At 40.2% G+C, this 21602-nt stretch overlaps 1 pseudogene; it reads left to right on the plus strand.

Moving 5' to 3' along the window:
- Positions 1 to 205: 205 nt before the first annotated feature.
- LOC123323430 lies at positions 206 to 293 on the plus strand (annotated as a pseudogene).
- Positions 294 to 21602: the final 21309 nt, after the last annotated feature.

Here is a 21602-nt window from a genome sequence, read left to right on the forward strand (position 1 = left end):
GGTGCCTGGGTGGCTCAGTCGTTAAGCGTCTGCCTTCGGCTCAGGTCATGATCCCAGGGTCCTGGGACCGAGCCCCGCATCGGGCTCCCTGCTCCGCGGGAAGCCTGCTTCTCCCTCTCCCACTCCCCCTGCTTGTGTTCCCTCTCTCGCTGTGTCTCTCTCTGTCAAATAAATAAAATTTTTAAAAATATATATATCCTACACAAGCTTTGCACAGTGGCAGTATCGTAGCCAATGAGGTTTATCTGAGGCACAATTATTGCTAATTGAAAAATATCCTACACATTAATTAAAAAAAAGACAAACACCTGAATTGAAAGTGGTTAAAAGGTGTAAGGATTCACAGAGGAAGAAAGCCACCTTGCCAAAGAACAAGTGAATTTACTCAGCCTCACTAACAGAGATATGAAATTAAAATAACAAAGGAATATCACTTTAGGACCATTAAATATATTACCACATATTGCTGGAGCGTGGTGGAAGTTAACATGTTATCTCATACATCTGCTGAGGGATATGTGATGTAGTAAAGGCATTTGGAATTCAACCTGGCAACATCTATTAAAATTAAGAATTCACATAAACTTTAACTTAGCAATTCCATTTCTGAGGCCCCTTTCCATGGAAATAAAAGCACAAATGTATAATGATGAATATAAACAAAATATAAACACACACACACACACACATTCAGAGTAATTGTAATATTGTTTGTGGTGGCCCAAAAAACTGGAATCAACTTGAATGTCCTCCATAGAGGAATGGTTTAATAAGTTGTCTTTCATTCAAACCATCACACTTTACATATCTACTTTAAAACGTCTATACCAGATGATGTGGAAAAATTTCTGTGAAGTGTTTCTAAATGAGGAAAAACAAGATGTGGTAAAGAATAAAATACTGCCCCTATACATTTGTATGTTTATGTATATATGTTACATTATTGTATGAACATGGAGAAAGATATGGAAAGGTGCACAGAAAGCTTTTAACACTGGTTATCCAGTGAAGGAGAGGGTAATGAAATGCAAAAATTCTATAGAGTTAAAGGTTTTCCCAGCATTATAAATATATATAAAGTTACTTTACTTATGTAAATGCACAGGTAAGTGTTTAAATCAGTGTAGAGCCATGTACAGAAAGATCGTTGCCAAAATTGTGCTTATTGCAGGGTGTTTTAAGTTTTCAGGATTATGGTTTTTTTTTTAAACTTTGTTCCTGATATTTTGAATTTTTAATAAAAATTTTAAATGATTTTAAGTTTAACATTTTCTAAAGCAAATATTACAGAGTAGATTAAGGAAATGATCCAGTATGTATACAATGATTTGATTGTTTACTCCTTCAGTCATTCATCAATGCATTGAGCAGCCACCATGATATTGTGTTAAGTGTGTTAGGGTGGTTGGGATTATAAAGATGGATGAAATACGCTCCTTGCTGTTGTATATTGTATATTGGGGGGAGATAAATATGTAAATGAATAATTCTCATACAATGTAGCAATTGCTTTAAGGTATTTATAGGACAAGAGCAACTAACTCTGCTGGCACTGGTGGTAAAGAGGCTTCAGAGGGGAATCACGATTTGAGCTTAGCCTTGAAGAATGAGTAAGCTTTAATCACTTACCAGCCCAAGGTGGGGAGGGGAAAGCAATCCCTTCAAAGAAGGAAACATCCTGTCCTATTTCATTTTCATCAAGGATGCGGAGGAAGAAGTAAACAGCTTATGAATTTTAGTCTTAAATGATGATAATGCACAAAGATGGGGAAATATCAGAGACCAAAAAGAGAAAAAAAAAAAAAAAACCATCAAGGGAACAAGGGAGTTTGGAAGAGTTCTGATCAGCAAGTAATAAAATGAGAAACTTCTTCAAAAATGCAAATAGATTTTTCTGAGGGAAGAAAAACTCAAAGCTGCATTTAATGGAAAGAAGCAGTTGTCAAAGCAACCTGACTAAGCTCAGCAGGTTGTTTGTAGTTAGGAAAGAAATATGGGTTGCTGTTCATTTAGGACCTTATGGAAGGAGGTTGGAGAGAAGAGGATAGATATTTAAGTAATGATTCTTTAGGTAGAAAGAGGGAATGTTAGAAATCAGCCATTACCGCCACTTCATTATATAAATCAATCACAAGCCATATATAGATATTTACTGTGAAGTATCTAAAGGTACCAGAATGCCTCACCGTTGCAAGAAGATGCCCCCAAATACTTGTGTCTTCAAGAAAGTCAAACAGGGGTCAGTAGTCATAGGTTAACAGCAGCTCACACAAGACACATTAGCTCTTGGGGAGTGGGGTGGGGGAGAGAAGCAAGAAGGAACACATATTTATTTATTTATATTATTGATGATAATAACAGAAGCCATTTTATCAAATGCTGATTATGGGTTTAATACAGTGTCAGGTGTTTCACATAAATTACCTCATTCAATCCCAGAATGACTCTAAGACATAAACACATATCATTTCCATTTCACAGGTAAGGAAACTAAATCTTAGAGAGGTTAAGAAACTTACCTGAGGTCAAATAGCTTTTAGGTGGTGAAGCTGTAAATGAAGGTCAGACTTCAAATCATATGCTCCAAATTGCTCTGCTCAACACCAAGTTGCATCCCCCGCCATGCCCCACCACCACAACCCTAGTCCCAGCCATCATCATCTCAACCCTGTACTGTTCAACAGGCCGCTACCTCTCTGGTGCTACACAAGCCACAACATCCAGTGAACTTCCTAAACATAACTCAGACTGCATCGCTTGCCTGTATCAAACCATCCAGCAGCTCTCTACCACACATAAAATAAACTGCAAGTCCTCACCCTTCAAGTCCCTGTTCCCTGTACAGCCTCCTCTCTGCCAGACTCTCTGGTTTCAGTCACCACCTTCACTCTGCCCCTGTCTCTGTACTCCAGCCACACCCACCTCTTTGCTATTCTTCAACACGTTGTTTTTGTTCTTACCTCATGGCATTGCTACTTGCTGTCCTTCCTACCAAAAATGCTCTTCTTTGAAGTCTTCACACAGCTCACTCTATCTCATTATTCAGGTCTCAATTCAAATATCAGCTCCTCAGAGATTTCCTCACAACTGTTGGCTGAAGCAGCTGTCCTCTGCCCCACACCAACACTCTTAACTACTTCTTCACCCATGTAAATGTAATTACTTGGCAGCAGGAACTATAGACCTTATGTTCTTCACTGTAAGCCCAGGACCTAGAACAGTGTCTGGTACATACTACGCACTCAAGACATACTTGTTTCCTGAAATATTGGTATCCTTAAAGTGCCATACCCACATGCCTAATCTCTCTCTTTCTCTCTCTCCATTTATAGCATTAATTTTCTGTGGAGTATATGAGCTTGTTGTCACCTTACAGAAGTAGGGTGTATACCCTCAAAATCAAAATTTGGTTTGAATTTCAAGATGAATGATGGCACTCATAGACCAAGAGGGTACAAAAAGGATTATTACTCACATGAGTTATACATCAAAAATAGAGTCAAACAAAAAAAACACAATAGTAACTACATGAATAATTAGATGGTTGTGATTATCTCACTATATATATATCAAAACATTAAAGTGTACACCTTAAATATATACAATATTTGTTTGTCCATGAGTCACAGTCTATTCCAATTCATCCCTCACGTTTGACTGATAATGAAAATATTTCATGGTATATTTAACTTAATTCAGACTTATTTATGTAAGCTATTATGGCACCTGCAGCCTGAGACCAGTAGGAGAGGTAAATGTTCCATTGAATATTTTGTTCAAGAGCCCAGCATTGTGTATTCTGAAAACTGAAATGAATGCCTTGGTCACTATCAATGTGTGGAACTCCAAAGATGATAAGCAGTGCCATGATGAGATCTTGTATTGTGTCTTTAATATGTGTAGAGAAATATGTGACCCAAATTTATATTTTAGGTATCTGTGAGGCAAGAGATTCCAAGAGTTCTTTACCCCACATGAGTCAACCTTGGGTAAGGAATTGTTTGCATTGGCCAGACCAGATGGTGAGACCATTGGCAGTGGCCCAAAGATCTGTAGAAATGTGCAGATGAGGCAAATTGTTGGCCAAGACATCCAGTGTTAAGTTGATTGCCTAAAGTTTGGTCAATTGAGCTAACCCTGGGGTCCTGTCCTTCATCAGAAACATCCTGATTAAGGGATGAAAAGAAGCAGCTCTGAAGAAAGCTCCATTAAGTGTGACAGTGATAATATTATTGGTTAACTGAATGAACTCCCTTTGGCATTCACTCTGTTGATCCTAAGGGGCTCCCCAGGTATTCAAAGGTTCTAAGATACAGGTGACCTCTTCTAGCACTATGGCATCTGGCAAAGGATTGAGCACAGGGGAAGGTACCCTCTCCTGTAGGTCGGTTATGCAGAAAGCCCAGTTTTGGCTCTATCCTGTAGCAAGGAGGCCTTACTAGCCACGCTGAGCTTGCAGAGTGCTGCTTTCATGATCTATGTCATAATGGGTAGCTGGATATGGAGAGTCACAGATTCAGGACCTGAGAAAGCCTGTATTTTTAGGAAAGTCCAGTATATGCCATACTAATGGCATATAGCATTGGGCCAAGGAGGGCAGTTCTTTGTATCAGAAGTGCACGGCAACTAATTGACATCATGGATGTTCTAGGGACGCTAAGAGGTATGACAGAAGGTCACTAAAGCCTCTACAATAAAGGAGTCTCTGGGGGGCCTAACAGGAGTGCCTTATTCCAAATCAATTTAGACAGGTTCTAGAACCTTTTTTGCAGGGTATCTCATTCGAGGTGGGCCTATTTGCAAGTAAAAAAACAAATGGACTTAAATAAAATTTGTATTATGAGTAATGTTGCCTCTGGAATAAAAAAAAAATGTCTAAAAGATTTTAGGCTTGTTTTAACAATGTGGGTACCAAGAAGGCTAAAAGCTGTTTATTCACACTGTCAGAACTGGAGCAGCCCTTAGCTTACCACATAATTTTCAAGAACTTAACTGAGGTGGTAGGGCCTTGTACTATGTGTGGGAGTAATGGGTCCTCCTCTTTTGTGAGTTCCTTTGTAAATGTTTTTATGTCCTGAATAAGCATGCCATATGAACCTCCTCAAAGGATGTCATCAGTGTGATGTCATACCTGTACATCTGGAAAAAGCTAGATGTGGTTAAGATATTCCCTGCAAAGGTTATGTGAGATGACAGGAATGGGAGAGCTACCCCACCGAGTACCCAGGTAAAGGTATATTGTGACCCTTTAAAGGTGAAGGTTAACTATAGCTGAGAGACTGCTGAAATAGGCACTGAATAGAACATGTTAGCCAAATACATTGCTGTGACTGCAAAGTATTTATCAGTTACTTATTGGATGGAATCAGTAATTTTAATAATATTAGATACGGAGTTCTAATGGGTGGGACCATGACGTTAAGGGCATGAAAATTCACACTGATACACCATTCATATTTTCCAGGTTTAAGAACAAAGTCAAATTTGACTGTTAAATGCAGAAGCAGTGGGGATAATCACACCTTCTCTAAATAGGTCTTATATAATGGGTTTCAATCTTTGAAGTCCCTGTTTTCATTTAGATTGAACCTTTTAAAAAAATCTGGGGTGGAAGGTATTATTTTAACTAGGGAGGAAGGTCCATAGGGTCATATTTTTTCAAATTGATAAGTACCAGGACTTAATTTTATTACTCATTGGGTCAGACTGTCCATGTGCACTAGAGTATGTTTCAGGGCAATGAATGCTTTGGCAATGGAGAATTTGGGCAAAGCAATAGTTCTGATGGTTAAGGTTACACATATCTATTTGTTTCTATATTATGTTCAGTTAAATCCCTGGTTGTTTTTATCAGCTTGCCCAGATGTGGGCCAGAAGGGAAAGAAGGAATGAGGCTTAAAAACTGTCAATAGTCAAACATCAAAAATGGGATCAGGGAGGGATGCCTGGGTGGCTTAGTTGGTTAAGCTTCTGACTCTTGGTTTTGGCTCAGGTCATGATCTCAGGGTCATGGGATCAAGCCCCATGTCAGGCTCGGTGATCAGCGTGGAGTCTGCTTAAGTTTCTCTTCCCCCCCTCCCCCTGCCCCTCCCCTGCCCCACTCACACTCTCTCTCAAAAATAAATAAATAATAAATTAAAAAATAAATAATAAATAAATAAAATATGGGATTAGATTCATTTTTACACACTGCTACCCCACCCACACACCACCCCTCTCCCTATCTGGGCACCCCCAAACACACAGAAACACCAAGTTCTTTTCTTACTCTCCAGTGGGATAAAGTGTTAGGAAATTTATCTTCAATCCCTAGTCCTCATCTAGTCCTTATTCCCAATGTCCAGCTAACTATGGAGTGGCTGGTCTGGGCCCCAAACTTGCAGGATTCCACCTCCCTCCCTTCTCATGCACTTGCCCCTTTCTTTCCCCTCTCATCATCAGAGAACAGAGAGACACACACATCTCCTTTTTGCAATTTGTTCGTGTTTTATTCATCAACACCCATGTACTTCATTTGGTCTCCACACAGGTGGAGCCCTCTCAAATACCTTTTGATCTCTACATGAGCAGCCATCTCTCCAGGGCTTTTTCTGGAGAGGTAATAGCTACTTCAAGTTCTCTGGCCCCTGGTAGGCTAGGGCATCGCATGGGGTGGGAGACAGGCTTTCTTGATCCATCTTTGGCTGATTTTCATTTTTTTTTTTATTCTGCCTGTGGTAAAAGACTAGTATCGTTGACTTTTTCCCCTTCCTACGCTTTTCCGCACTTTGTTGAAGGGCTAATTTAACCTTCATGAGTATCTTCTGCACCTGATAGGAAAACAAAGTGAGTCCATAAAGACACTGGTTTTGGGTAAGAGGATGGAAATAGATGGGAAGGGGGACTTTAAAAGAATGGATACAGACTAAGGAGGGGTTTTGTGCCAGATAAGGGCAGCATAGGGGTCTCAGGTGGCCACCTCCAAGAAGAGGAGGAGGTGCATGAGTAGGGTAATCTGACCTTCTCACTTTCTTTGTCCTCGAGTTGACAAGTGGTCCTCTTGCTCTCAGTGATAGCTCGAAATTGTTCCGTGTTTGGGATATCTATATCGTTACCACTATCTGAGTTAGACCCAGGCACTTCCCCATTAACCTCTGCCATGTTGTAGCAACAGTGGCCCACTCCCAGGCTCCTGACCCCTCTATAAATAGCCTGCCAGGACAATGAGGAGCCACACCCTTTAACTCTGATTGGTCAGTAGGAAATTCCTCCAGCCAATGGTAGCCCTGGAGTGGCTTGCCATCACAAAGCACCGCACGTGAAAAACCACGGGAGGAGGGGATGCAAGCAGAGGAGTTCAGATGCTCTGGTTAGAGAAAGGGGGAGCTTTCTCAACACCCCTTAAAGAGCCCTCTCAAACTGACCTGTTATTCATTCTCATCTCTGGTTCAATTCCTGTGGTACACATGGTGGGGAGAAGGTGATTATTCCAACCCATTCCCCATGGCCACTCCCACTCAGTGGTTCATTCTGTCATCTCCCAGCGCTCATCACTACCTAGTATTTTGTATTTTCTTAATAAATTTTTAGTTTTACAACAGTTTTAGATATACAGAAAAATTGTGAAAATAATATCCATATACCCCATGCCCAATTTCTCTTATTTATTAATGTCTTATGTTAGTACGATACATTTGTTAAACTTAGTGAACCACCAGCGAAACTGTTATTAACTGAAGTCTGTACCTTATTCAGATTCCCTTAGTTTTTACCCAATGTCCTTTTTCTGTCATCTAGGATACCACATTAAACTTAACTAACATGTCATGCCTTTTTAGGCTCCTTTTAGCTGTGACAGTTTTTAGACTACTTGTTTTTGAGGATCTTGACAGCTTAGGGTATCTTTTGTTTTTTTGATTTTGTTTTTTACATTAGTCCTCAAACATTATTAGTCTTATAACTGAAAGTTTGTACCTTTTTCCCAAACTTTCCCTATTTCCTTCACTCCTCAGCCCCTGGCAATCTTTTCTACTCTCTGTTTCTATGAGTTTGACTTTTTTTTTTTTTTTTTTAGATTCCACATATAAGTGATACCATGCCTATTTGTCCTCTGACTGGTTTATTTCACTTAGCATAATACCCCATCAAGATCTATCCATGTTGTCAGAAAAGGCAGGACTTCCTCCTTTCTCATGGCTGAATAAAAATAAATATATACCACATATACATTGCCTCATATTTTGGGCATACCTAAAACTCCTTTGAGGTAATGTACCCATATTTAAGTCTCAATAGAGACATGAATTATCACATTTCCCTCCAACACTTGGCTCTACCAGGCAACTTTTCCAGGTTATGTGCATGTGTGTGTGTGGGGGGGGGGGTTACTGGACGTACTTCAGTAAGGTTCTTCTCTACCCTGCTCATATTTATAAGTTTCTTCTTCTAGAGAACACCAAATCAAACCAGTACCATTAGGGTTATGGACTTCCCATGGCAATGGTTGAATTAATCCTTTGTCTTTATCACAGGAGTGCCACAGATATTTCTCTCTAGAACCCTGAGGGTCAGTATCTCTCGTGTGTGTGTGTGTGTGTGTGTGTGTGTGTGTGTGGTATAAACAAGCAGCAGAAATATTTTGTAAGGTCCTAGTGAGTTCTCTTTTATTTTTTTATTATGTTATATTTTTTTATTATGTTATATTAATCACCATATATTACATCCTTAGTTTTCGATGTACGGTTCCATGATTCCTTGTTTGCATATAACACCCAGTGCTCCATTCAGTATGTTCCCTCTTCAATACCCATCACCTGGCTAACCCATCCACCCACCCCCCTCCCCTCCAGAACCCTCAGTTTGTTTCTCAGAGTCCATAGTCTCTCATGGTTCTTCTCCCCCTCCGATTTCACCCCCTTCATTTTTCCCTTCCTACTATCTTTTTTTTTTTTTAACATATTATGTATTATTTGTTTCAGAGGTACAGGTCTGTGACTCATCGGTCTTACACAATTCACAGTGCTCACCATAGCACATACCTTCCCCAATGTCTATCACCCAGTCACCCCATCCCTCCCACCCCCCACCACTCCAGCAACCCTCCGTTTGTTTCCTGAGATTAAGAATTCCTCATATCAGTGAGGTCATATGATACATGTCTTTCTCTGATTGACTTATTTCGCTCAGCATAATACCCTCCAGTTCCATCCACGTCATTGCAAATGTCAAGATTTCATTCCTTTTGATGGCTGCATAATATCCATTATATATATATACGACATCTTCTTTATCCACTCATCTGTCAAAAGACATCTTGGCTCTTTCCATAGTTTGGCTATTGTGGACAATGCTGCTATAAACACTGGGGTGCACATACCCCTTTGGATCCCTACATTTGTATCTTTGGGGTAAATACCCAGTAGTGCAATTCCTGGGTCGTATGGTAGCTCTATTTTCAACTTTTTGAGGAAGCTCCATACTGTTTTCCAGAGTGGCTGCACCAGCTTGCATTCCCACCAACAGTGTAGGAGGGTTCCGCTTTCTCCGCATCCCCGCCAACATCTGTTGTTTCCTGACTTGTTAATTTTAGCCATTCTGACTGGTGTGAGGTGGTATCTCATTGAGGTTTTGATTTGGATTTCCCTGATGCCAAGCAATGTTGAGCAATTTTTCATGTGTCTGATGGCCATTTGGATGTCTTCTTTGGAAAAATGTCTGTTCATGTCTTCTGCCCATTTCTTGATTGGATTCTTTGCTCTTTGGGTGTTGAGTTTGATAAGTTCTTTATAGAATTTGGATACTAGCCCTTTATCTGATATGTCATTTGTAAATATCTTCTCCCATTCTGTCAGTTGTCTTCTGGTTTTGTTGACTTGTTTCTTTTGCTATGCAAAAGCTTCTTATCTTGATGAAGTCCTAATAGTTCATTTTTGCCCTTGCTTCCCTTGCCTTTGGCGATGTTTCTAGGAAGAAGTTGCTGCGGCTGAGGTCGAAGAGGTTGCTGCCTGTGTTCTCCTTTAGGATTTTGATGGACTCCTGTCTCACATTGAGGTCTTTCATCCATTTTGAGTCTGTTTTTGTGTGTGGTGTAAGGAAATGGTCCAGTTTCATTCTTCTGCATGTGGCTGTCCAATTTTCCCAACACCATTTGTTGAAGAGACTTTTTTCCATTGGACATTCTTTCCTGCTTTGTCGAAGATGAGTTGACCATAAAGTTGAGGGTCCATTTCTAGGCTCTCTATTCTGTTCCATTGATCTATGTGTCTGTTTTTGTGCTACTACCATACCGTCTTGATGATGACAGCTTTGTAATAGAGCTTGAAGTCCGGAACTGTGATGCCGCCAGCTTTGCTTTTCTTTTTCAACATTCCTCTGGCTATGCGGGGTCTTTTCTGGTTCCATACAAATTTTAGGATTATTTGTTCCATTTCTTTGAAAAAAGTGGATGGTAGTTTGATAGGGATTGCATTGAATGTGTAGATTGCTCTAGGTAGCATTGACATCTTCACAATATTTGTTCTTCCAATCCATGAGCATGGAACGTTTTCCCATTTCTTTGTGTCTTCCTCCATTTCTTTCATGAGTATTTTATAGTTTTCTGAGTACAGATTCTTTGCCTCTTTGGTTAGATTTATTCCTAGGTATCTTATGGTTTTGGGTGCACTTGTAAATGGGATCGACTCCTTCATGTCTCATTCTTCTGTCTTGTTGTTGGTGTATAGGGATGCCACTGATTTCCGTGCATTGATTTTACATCCTGCCACTTTACTGAATTCCTGTATGAGTTCTAGCAGTTTTGGGGTGGATTCTTTTGGGTTTTCCACATAAAGTATCATATCATCTGCAAAGTGTGAGAGTTTGACTTCTTCTTTGGGATTCGAGTACTTTTTCTTTCTTTTTGTTGTCTGATTGCTGAGGCTAGGACTTCTTGTACTATGTTGAATAGCAGTGGTGATAGTGGACATCCCTGCCATGCTCCTGACCTTAGGGGAAAAGCTCTCAGTTTTTCCCCATTGAGAATGATATTTGCTGTGGGTTTTTCATAGATGGCTTTTATGATATTGAGGTATGTGCCCTCTATCCCTACACTCTGAAGAGTTTGAATCAAGAAAGAATGATGTACTTTGTCAAATGCCTTTTCTGCATCTATTGAGAGGATCATATGGTTCTTGTTCTTTCTTTGATTAATGTATTGTATCACATTGATTCATTTGCAGATGTTGAACCAACCTTGCAGCCCAGGAATAAATCCCACTTGGTCATGAATAACACTTTCAATGTACTGCTGGACCCTATTGGCTAGTATTTTGGTGAGAATTTTTGCATCCATATTCATCAAGGATATTGGTCTGTAATTCTCCTTTTTGATGGGGTCCTTGTCTGGATTTGGGATCAAGATAATGCCGGCAACATAAAATTAGTTTGGAAGTTTTCCTTCCATTTCGATTTTTTGGAACAGTTTCAGAAAACTAGGTATTAATTCTTCTTAAAATGTTTGGTAGCATTCCCCTGGAAGGCATTCTGGCCCTGGACTCTTGTTTGTTTGGAGATTTTTGATTACTGCTTCAAATTCCTTAGTGGTTATGGGTCTGTTCAGGTTTTCTATTTCTTCCTGGTTCAGTTTTGGTAGTTTATACGTCTCTAGGAATGCATCCATTTCTTCCAGATTGTCTAATTTGCTGGCATATAGTTGCTGTTATAATTGTTTGTATTTCTTTGGTGTTGGTTGTGATCTCTCCTCTTTCATTCATGTTTTTATTTATTTGGGTCCTTTCTCTTTTCTTTTTGATAAGTCTAAACCAAGGGTTTATCAATCTTATTAATTCTTTCAAAGAACCAGCTCCTAGTTTTTTTTTAATTTAATTTTATTATGTTATGTTAGTCACCATACAGTACATCATTAGTTTTTGATGTAGTGTTGCATGATTCATTGTTTGCATGTACCACCCAGTGCTCCATGCAATATGTGCCCTCCTTAATACACATCACCAGGCTAACCCATCCCCCCACCCCCCTCCCCTCTAAAACCCTCAGTTTGTTTCCTGGAGTCCATAGTCTCTCATGGTTTGTCTCCCCCTCCGATTCCCCCCCTTCATTTTTCCCTTCCTTCTCCTAATGTCCTCCATGCTCTTCCTTATGTTCCACAAATAAGTGAAACCATATGATAATTGACTTTCTCTGCTTGACTTATTTCACTTAGCATAATCTCCTCCAGTCCCATCCATGTTGATGTAAAAGTTGGGTATTCATCCTTTCTGATGGCTGAGTAATACTCCATCGTATATATGGACCACATCTTCTTTATCCATTCATCTGTTGAAGGGCATCTCTTTGGAAAACAGTGTGGAGGTTCCCTCAAAAATGAAATAGAGCTACCTTATGACCCAGCAATTGCACTACTGGGTATTTACTCCAAAGACACAGATGTAGTGAAAGGAAGGGCCATATGCACCCCAATGTTCATAGCAGCAATGCCAGCTCCTAGTTTCATTGATCTGTTGTACTGTTCTTTTGGTTTCTATTTCATTGATTTCTGCTCTGATCTTTATTATTTCTCTTCTCCTGCTGGGTTTAGGCTTTATTTGCTGTTCTTTCTCCAGGTCCTTTAGGTGTGGGGTTAAGTTATGTATTTGAGACCTTTCTTGTTTCTTGAGGAAGGCTTGTATTCCTATGTACTTTCCTCTTAGGACCACCTTTGCTGCATCCCAAAGATTCTGAACAGTTGTATTTTCATTTTCATTTGTTTCCATGAATTTAATTCTTCTTTAATTCCCTAGTTGACCCATTGTTTCTTTAACAGGGCGCTCTTTAGCCTCCATGTAATTGAGTTCTTTCCAACTTTATCCTTGTGATTGAGTTCCTGTTTCAAAACATTGTGGTCTGAAAATATGCAGGGAATGATTCCAATCTTTTGGTACTGGTTGAGACCTGATTTGTGACCCAGGATGTGATCTATTCTGGAGAATTCCATGTGCACTAGAGAGGAATGTGTATTCTGTTGCTTTGGGATGGAATGTTCTGAATATATCAATGAAGTCCATGTGGTTCAGTGTGTCATTTAAAGCCTTTATTTCCTTGTTGATCTTTTGCTTAGATGATCTGTCCATTTCAGTGAGGGGGGTGTTAAATTCCCCTACTATGATTGTACAGTTGTTGATGTGTTTCTTTGATTTTGTTATTAATTGCCTTATATAATTGGCTGCTCCCATGTTAGGGGCATAGGTATTTACAAGTGTTAGAACTTCTTGTTGGATAGACCCTTTAAGTAGGATATAGTGTCCTTCCTCATCTCTTATTATAGTCTTTGGTTTAAAATCTAATTAGTCTGATATAAGGATTGCCACCCCAGCTTTCTTCTGGTGTCCATTAGCCTGGTAAATGGTTTTTCACCCCCTCACTTTCAATCTGGATGTGTCTTTGGTTCTAAAATGAGTCTCTTGCAGACAGCATATCGATGGGTCTTGTTTTTTTATCCAATCTGATACCCTGTGTCTTTTGATTGGGGCACTTAGTCCATTTACATTCAGGGTAACTACTGAAAGCTATGAATTTAGTGCCAGTGTATTGCCTGTAAGGTTACTGTTACTGTATATTGTCCGTGTTCCTTTCTGGTCTATGTTACTTTGAGGCTCTCTCTTTGCTTAGAGGACCCCTTTCAAGATTTCTTGTAGGGTTGGTTTCGTGTTTGCAAATTCCTTTAGTTTTTGTTTGTCCTGGAAGCTTTTTATCTCTCCTTCTATTTTCAGTGACAGCCTAGCTGGATATAGTATTCTTGGCTGCATATTTTTCTCATTTAGTGCTCTGAATATATCATGCCAGTAGTTTCTGGCCTGCCAGGTCTCTTTGGTTAGATCTGTTGCCAATATAATGTTTCTACCATTGTAGGTTACAGATCTCTTCTCCCAAGCTGCTTTCAGGATTTTCTCTTTGTCTCTGAGAGTCGTAAGTTTTATTATTAGATCGGGGTGTTGACCTATTTTTATTGATTTTGAGGGTGGTTCTTTATGCCTCCTGGATTTTGATGCCTGTTTCCTTCCCCAAATTAGGGAAGTTCTCTGCTATAATTTGCTCCAATATACCTTCTGCCCCTCTGTCTCTTTCTTCTTCTTCTGGGATCCCAATTATTCTAATATTGTGTCATCTTATGGTATGACTTATCTCTCAAATTCTGCCCTCGTGGTCCAGTAGTTGTTTATCTCTCTTTTTCTCAGCTTCTTTATTCTCCATCATTTGGTTTTCTATATCACTAATTCTCTCTTCTGCCTCATTTATGCTAGCAGTTAGAGCCTCCATCTTTAATTGCACCTCATTAATAACCTTTTTGATTTCAACTTGGTTAGATTTTTAGTTCTTTTATTTCTCCAGAAAGGGTTTCTCTAATATAGTCCATGCTTTTTTCAAGCCCACCTAGTATCTTTAAAATCATCATTCTGAACTCTAGTTCCGACATCTTAATAATGTCCATAATGATTAGGTCACTGGCAGTTGGTACTGCCTGCCTCCTGTTCTTTTTTTTTTTTTTTTGAGGTGAGTTTTTCTGTCTTGTCATTTTGTCCAGGGGAGAATAGATGAATGAGAGAACAAAATGCTAACAGGGTAACAGCATCCCCAGAAAAATATATACTAAACAAATCAGAAGAGACCTGAAACCAGGGGAAAAGAAAGGGAAAGAAAGAAAAAAGAAAAAAAGAAAAAAAAAACAGAATATGTTCAAATATGATCAGGCTGGTGCATAGATCAGTGCCACACACTAGATTTTGGGCGTATTTTTGTCTTTTAGAAGAAACTGCCTCCCAAAATTTTAAAGAGAGAAAAACTTATATATGTACAAAAATAAGGGTAAATACGATGAAGGGATGGAATATGACTATAACAATGAAAATTATAAAAGATTTTATAAAAGGAATCGATAAGATAAGAAGTTGGTTGAAAAAAGAAAGAAGAGGAATTTAACAAAAAAGGGGGGGAGAGAATGTCATCAGGCAGGTGGCTAAAATGAAGCCATACACTAGAGATTTAGGGTTTCTTTTGGTCTCTTAGAAGAAACTGTATCCCAAAATTTTAGAGAGAACAACTTATACATATATACCAAAAATAAGGTTAACTACTATGAAGGGATAGAATATGACTTTAAAAATGAAAAATAAAAAAGATTTTTAAAAAGGGGATTGATAAGATGTTGGTTGAAAAAGGGAAAAAGAAAAATTCAAAAAGAGAAAAAGAAAAAAAAATTTTAAAAATTAACTTTGGAAGTCTAAAGAATCAGGGAGAAAGAAAGCCATGAATTCTATGTGCTGTATTCCCCTAGCGCTGGAGTTCTGCCGTTCTCATTGATCAGTAAACTTGGTCTTCACTGGCTGTTCTTGCTGATCTTCTTGGGGAGGGGCCTGTTGCTGTGGTTCCCAAATGTCTTTGCCGGAGGCGGAACTGCCACACCCTTGCCGGGGGCCAGGCTAAGTAATCTGCTCAGGTTTGCTCTCAGTAGCTTTTGTTCCCTGCAAGCTTTCCGTACAGGTTTGGAGGATGAGAGTGAAAATGGCGGCCTCCCAATCTCCACCCCAGAGGAGCCAAGAACTCGGGGCCCCACTCCTCAGTGCCCCCCCCCAGAGAAAAGCAGTCAATCACTGTCTCCCCGGTCCCTGGCCGCACTCCATGCTCACCTGGCCTGTGACTGAGCATTTCTATCTCTGGCACACGACCCCATTTGTGGAGTCTCCAAACCTGGCAGATTCCTGCCATGTACTCCCGCACCACTCCTCCCCAGGGAGGAAGGGGAGTCTCCCCGGATCTGCCACTTGTTGGGTCCTTGCTGGAAGAGCAGTGGCCCGACTGTGCCGTGGATCACAGTTTATGGCAACCCCGAGCTGAGAGCCCACTCCTTGGCTCCGTCTCTGCAGCCGGCTTCCCCGCTCTGATACCTGGGAGGTCTGCCACACTCAGGCACCTCCGGTCTTTCTGTGACCCCGAGGGTCCTGAGACCACACTGTCCCAGTGAGTGTTCCACCCCCCACTTTGCCACTGGAGTGACGTCCCTCAGTGGAGCAGACTTCTAAATGTTCTGATTTTGTGCTCTGCTGCTCCGATTTTGCCAGTAGCAGCGGACAGAGTCTCTCTCCCCCTGCTGTCTATCTTCTTTCTGGAGAGAGCAGGGCAGGCTCTCAAACAGGTTCAAGAATGGTTGAGAGAGCAGAAAAAAGAGACTGGCTTAGTTTTTATGGTGGCAAGGGAATGTTGCTGGAGTGAGTGTTCCCACACATAGGTCAGGGCTTGCATGGTCTGAACCTCCTACTGACCCCATAGGAGAGAGTACCTGGGCTTTCTTATCAGATATAGATAAGTAAGGAATGAGAAAGTGGTGGGGCTCTGGTATAAAATAGTGCTGTGTAAATGAAAGATGTTCTAGTACAATTTAGAATTCTCATAACCATTATAAGAAGCTCCTCATATTGTTTTTAGTTTAAGCTGCTTTTCACTAGATTAGTATTTCCCAAATTATGGTTCTTTAAATATTATTTAAGGTGGCTTAGAATTATCATGGTTCATCAACAGAAAAACTGTGTAAGAGAAAAGACTGCTAGCATCAGCAAGCCTGACAGTCTATAGGAGAGCAGACCTAACTGCACTATCTGCTGAATTATATAGGGTTTCTTATATTTTCCCCATCCCAGCTGATTACTGTGGCATCCAAAGACTGTAATAATTATAGAAACTAACATTTATTGACCATTAACTCTATGTAGGAATTATGCTAAATATTCATATCCATATTTAAAACTCATCACAACTCTATTGAGGTAAGTGGCAAAATAGCACTTATTGCCAGCTCTACTGAGATTCCTGAGGCCATCTCCATTCTAATTGGAGAAGCAGAAAGGAACATGGAGGAGGGTTATATGGAAATATTTATGGGCCAGGTTCAAAAGGGGCATGCATTACTCCTACTCATTTTTCATTGCCAAAAACTCACATAGCCACACCTAACTGCAAAAAGAGGAGAACTTGAATGTGAGAGATCAGCTAGCAATCTGTCTCCACTATCCTCTTCATCACAATCTCCAGGATTAGGGTAGGGCCTAGCACATGGTAAGTGGTCACAAATTTTTCTGTCAAATGAATGTGTTTGAGCTCTTTTGGTCAGTTATGGAGATTAGAAACATATAGAAGTTGGTTAAGCAATGGTTTCTTAGATATGACACCAAAAGCACAAGCAAGCAAGAAAGAGTAAATTGGACTATATAAAAATTTTAGAAATCTTTTCTCCTGCAAAAAATACTATCAATAAAGTGAAAAGGCATGCCAGAGAAAAACAGAAAAATATTTGCAAATCATATATTTGATAAAGGTCAGTTATGCAGAGTACAAAAAGAACTCTTACAACAAAAATACAAATTACCCAATTAAAAATTAGATAAACGACTTGAATAGACATTTTGACAATGAAGATATGCAAATAGTCAACAAACACATGAAAACAAAAGTCTGTGAGTGTAGGTTGTTGTGACACTCCCCTACTCCCTAGCTGGGGCTAGCAAGAATGACTAGTCATGGCATTCTCCTGCTCTCAGACTAAAGCTGGCACATGTCCATAGACAAATCACTCTCCCAGTGCATTACTGAAGCCCATGGGCAGGGAGAGTCGAGACATTGTCCCATTGCCTTTCTGAAGCCAGTGAGCATTCCCTACCTACAACATTCTCCAGCTGCCATGCTAAAGCAGTAGGTGCACACAATCCACACAGAGGACACCCCTTGACTGGCCCTGTGGCCAATAGAACTGGTGTTCAGGAGCTGCATGAGACTGTAACAATTGGAAAGATAGTTCTTCGCAGGCCATCATATCCAGGGCACTGCAGAGACAGCAGACTGAAAGATAATATCCCAGTCTCCTTTGAAAAAGGCCTATTTACTTAGCCTGGAGCTAAATTCTCCAGTCAAAAGACATAGAGTGACTGAATGGATTTATAAAACAAGACACATCTATATACTACCTACAAAAAAGTCTTAATAAACTCAAGAAGATTGAAATCATATCAAGCATCTTTTCCTACCACAATGGTAAAATATTACAAATAAATTACAAGAAGAACACTGAATTCTCCAGTCAAAAGACATAGAGTGACTGAATGGATTTAAAAAACAAGACACATCTATATACTACCTACAAAAAAAACTCATTTCAGAAGTAAGGACACATGCAGACTGAAAGTGAAGGAATGGAAAAAGATGTTCAATGCACATCAGAATGAAAAGAAAGATGGTGTAGCTATCCACATATGCTACAAAAGAGACTTAAAAAATAAAGACTGTGATAAAAGACAAAGGGGGTACTACATAATGATAAAGGGTCAATCCAACAAGAAGACAAAAAATTTATAAATATATATGTACGCAACCAAAATATATAAAGTAAATATTAACAGACTTAAAGGAGAAATTGATAGCAATACAATAATGGTAGGGGTTTTTGGCCTGGCTGTGGGGATTCTACACTGCTGGTGAGTGACAGCCTTGCAAGCTGGGGATGGGGCACAGACTCGCAGACCAGAAGCAGCACAGAAAGGACTTTAGGGCAGCCTCTGGGGCGGAAACCCAGAGCAGCGGGGTCGTGCATGAGATCTGGGGGCGGCTGGCGGTTTTAGAAGCACAAAGGGCAGAGATGGCCCGACCTGGAGGCAGCACTGGGAGCGCTGCGGAGGGGCACACAACCAGGGACGCTGCAGTTTATAGCAGCATGGACAGAAATGGAGACAGTGTGGCCTGGAGAGCTCACTGAAGAACAGACTGTGGTCTCTCTGCTCTGAGGCAGAGGGTTGGAAATGGTCTCTTCTACTCTGATTCGCGGAAGAGACGCGGAAAGCTGCCAGAGAACAAAAGCCCCCAAAACTGATTCCCGCGGAGCCCATCCCCCACCACAGGGGTGCAGGGCAACTCCGCCCAAACAGGGTTGCCTGAGTAACAGTGTGGCAGGCCCCTCCCGCAAAGGACAGTCTGGGAAAACAAGAGGCCAGCAACCCTAAGGTCCCAAGAAAACAGGTGCATCTTGCTTGGGTTCTGGTTGATAATTTGGACTCTTATATATTCCCTCAAACACCCATCAACAGAATGACTAGGAGGAGGAGCCCCCAAAATAGAAAAGACTCAGAGATTATGACTTATGCTGCAGATTTACAAGTGGATGCAGATATAACCAAGATGTCAGAGACGGAATTCAGGCTTGCAATTGTGAAGACAATGGCTAGAATGGAGAAATCAATTAATGGCAACATAGAGTCTCTAAGGGCAGAAATGAAAGCTGAATAGGCAGAATTTAAAAATGCTATCAATGAGATCCAATCCAATCTAGATAATCTAACAGCTAGGGTAACTGAGGCAGAAGAACGAATAAGCAACCTGGAAGACAATATAATAGATAAAAAGGGAAAAGAGGAGGCCAGGGAAAAACAACTCAGAATCCATGAAAATAGAATCAGAGAAATAAGTGACACCATGAAACGTTCCAATGTCAGAATAACTGGAATCCCGGAGGGAGTGGAGAGAGAGAGAGGGCTAGAAGATATATTTGAGCAAATCATAGCTGAGAACTTCCCTAACCTGGGGACTGAAACAAACATTCACATCCAAGAGGCAGAGAGGACCCCTCCCAAAATCAAGGAAAACAGGCCAACACCCCGGCATGGAATAGTAAAACTTGCAAATCTTAGAACCAAGGAAACCATCTTAAGGGCAGTTAGGGGGAAGAGATTCCTTACGTACAGAGGAAGGAACATCCGAATAACATCAGACCTATCCACAGAGACCTGGCAAGCCAGAAAGGCCTGGCAAGACATATTCAGGGTACTAAATGAGAAGAACATGCAGCCAAGAATACTTTATCTGGCAAGGCTGTCATTTAGAATGGATGGAGAGATGCAGAGCTTCCACGACCGGCAGAAACTGAAAGAATATGTGACCACTAAGCTGGCCCTGCAAGAAATATTAAGGGGGGGTTCTATAAAAGGAGAAAGACCCCAAGAGTGATGTACAACAGAAATTTACAGGGACAATCTATAAAAACAACGTCTTCACAGGCAACATGATGACAATTCGTATCTTTCAATAATCACTCTCAACGTGAACGGCCTAAATGCTCCCATAAAATGGTACAGGGTTGCAGACTGGATAAAAAGACAGGACTCATCCATATGCTGCCTACAAGAGACTCATTTTGAACCTAAAGATACATCCAGACTGAAAGTGAAGGGATGGATATCCATCTTCCATGCCAAGGGACCTCAAAAGAAAGCTGGGGTAGCAATTCTTATAACAGACAAATTAGATTTTAGACTAAAGTCTGTAATAAGAGACACAGAAGGACACTATATCATTCTGAAAGGGTCTATCCAACAAGAAGATCTAACAATTGTAAATATCTATGCTCCCAACATGGGAGCAGCCATATACATAAGCCAACTGTTAACCAAAATAAAGAGTTATATTGATAACAATACGTTAATTGTAGGAGACCTCAATACTCCACTCTCAGCAATGGACAGATTATCTAAGCAGAAAATCAACAAGGAAACAAGAGCTTTGAATGATACATTGGACCAGATGGACCTCATAGATATTTACAGAACATTCCACCCTAAAACAACAGAATACTCATTCTTCTCGAGCACACATGGAACTTTCTCCAGAATAGACCATGTACTGGGTCACAAATCAGGTCTCAACCGATACCAAAAGACTGAGATTATTCCCTGCATATTCTCAGACCACAATGCTCTAAAACTGGAACTCAATCACAAGAAAAAATTTGGCAGAAATTCAAACACTTGGAAGCTAAAGACCACTCTGCTCAAGAATGTTTGGGTCAACCAGGAAATCAAAGAAGAACTTAAACAATTCATGGAAATCAGTGAGAATGAAAACACATCGGTCCAAAACATATGGGATACTGCAAAGGTGGTCCCTAAGGGGGAAATACATAGCCATCCAATCCTCCCTCAAAAAAATAGAAAAATCCCGAATTCACCAACTAACTCTACACCTTAAAGAACTAGAGAAAAAGCAACAAATGATGCCTAAGCAATGCATTAGAAGAGAAATAATTAAAATTAGAGCAGAAATCAATGAATTAGAAACCAGAAACACAGTAGATCAGATCAACGAAACTAGAAGTTGGTTCTTTGAAAGAATTAATAAGATTGATAAACCACTGGCCAGACTTATCCAAAAGAAAAGAGAAAGGACCCAAATTAATAAAATTATCAACGAAAGGGGAGAGATCACGACTAAAACCAAGGAAATAGAAACAATTATTAGAAATTATTATCAACAACTATATACCAATAAACTGAGCAATCTGGTTGAAATAGAGGCCTTCCTGGAAACCTATAAGCTGCCAAGACTGAAACAGGAAGAAACTGACAACCTGAATAGGCCAATAACCAGTAACAAGATTGAAGCAGTGATCAAAAACCTCCCAAAAAACAAGAGTCCAGGGCCTGATGGATTCCCTGGGGAATTCTACCAAACATTCAAAGAAGAAATAATACCTATTCTATTGGAGCTGTTTCAAAAAACAGAAACAGAAGGAAAACTTCCAAACTCATTCTATGAGGCCAGCATTACCTTAATCCCCA

Source organism: Neomonachus schauinslandi, chromosome X (assembly GCF_002201575.2).
Source record: "Neomonachus schauinslandi chromosome X, ASM220157v2, whole genome shotgun sequence".
NCBI lineage: Eukaryota > Metazoa > Chordata > Mammalia > Carnivora > Phocidae > Neomonachus > Neomonachus schauinslandi.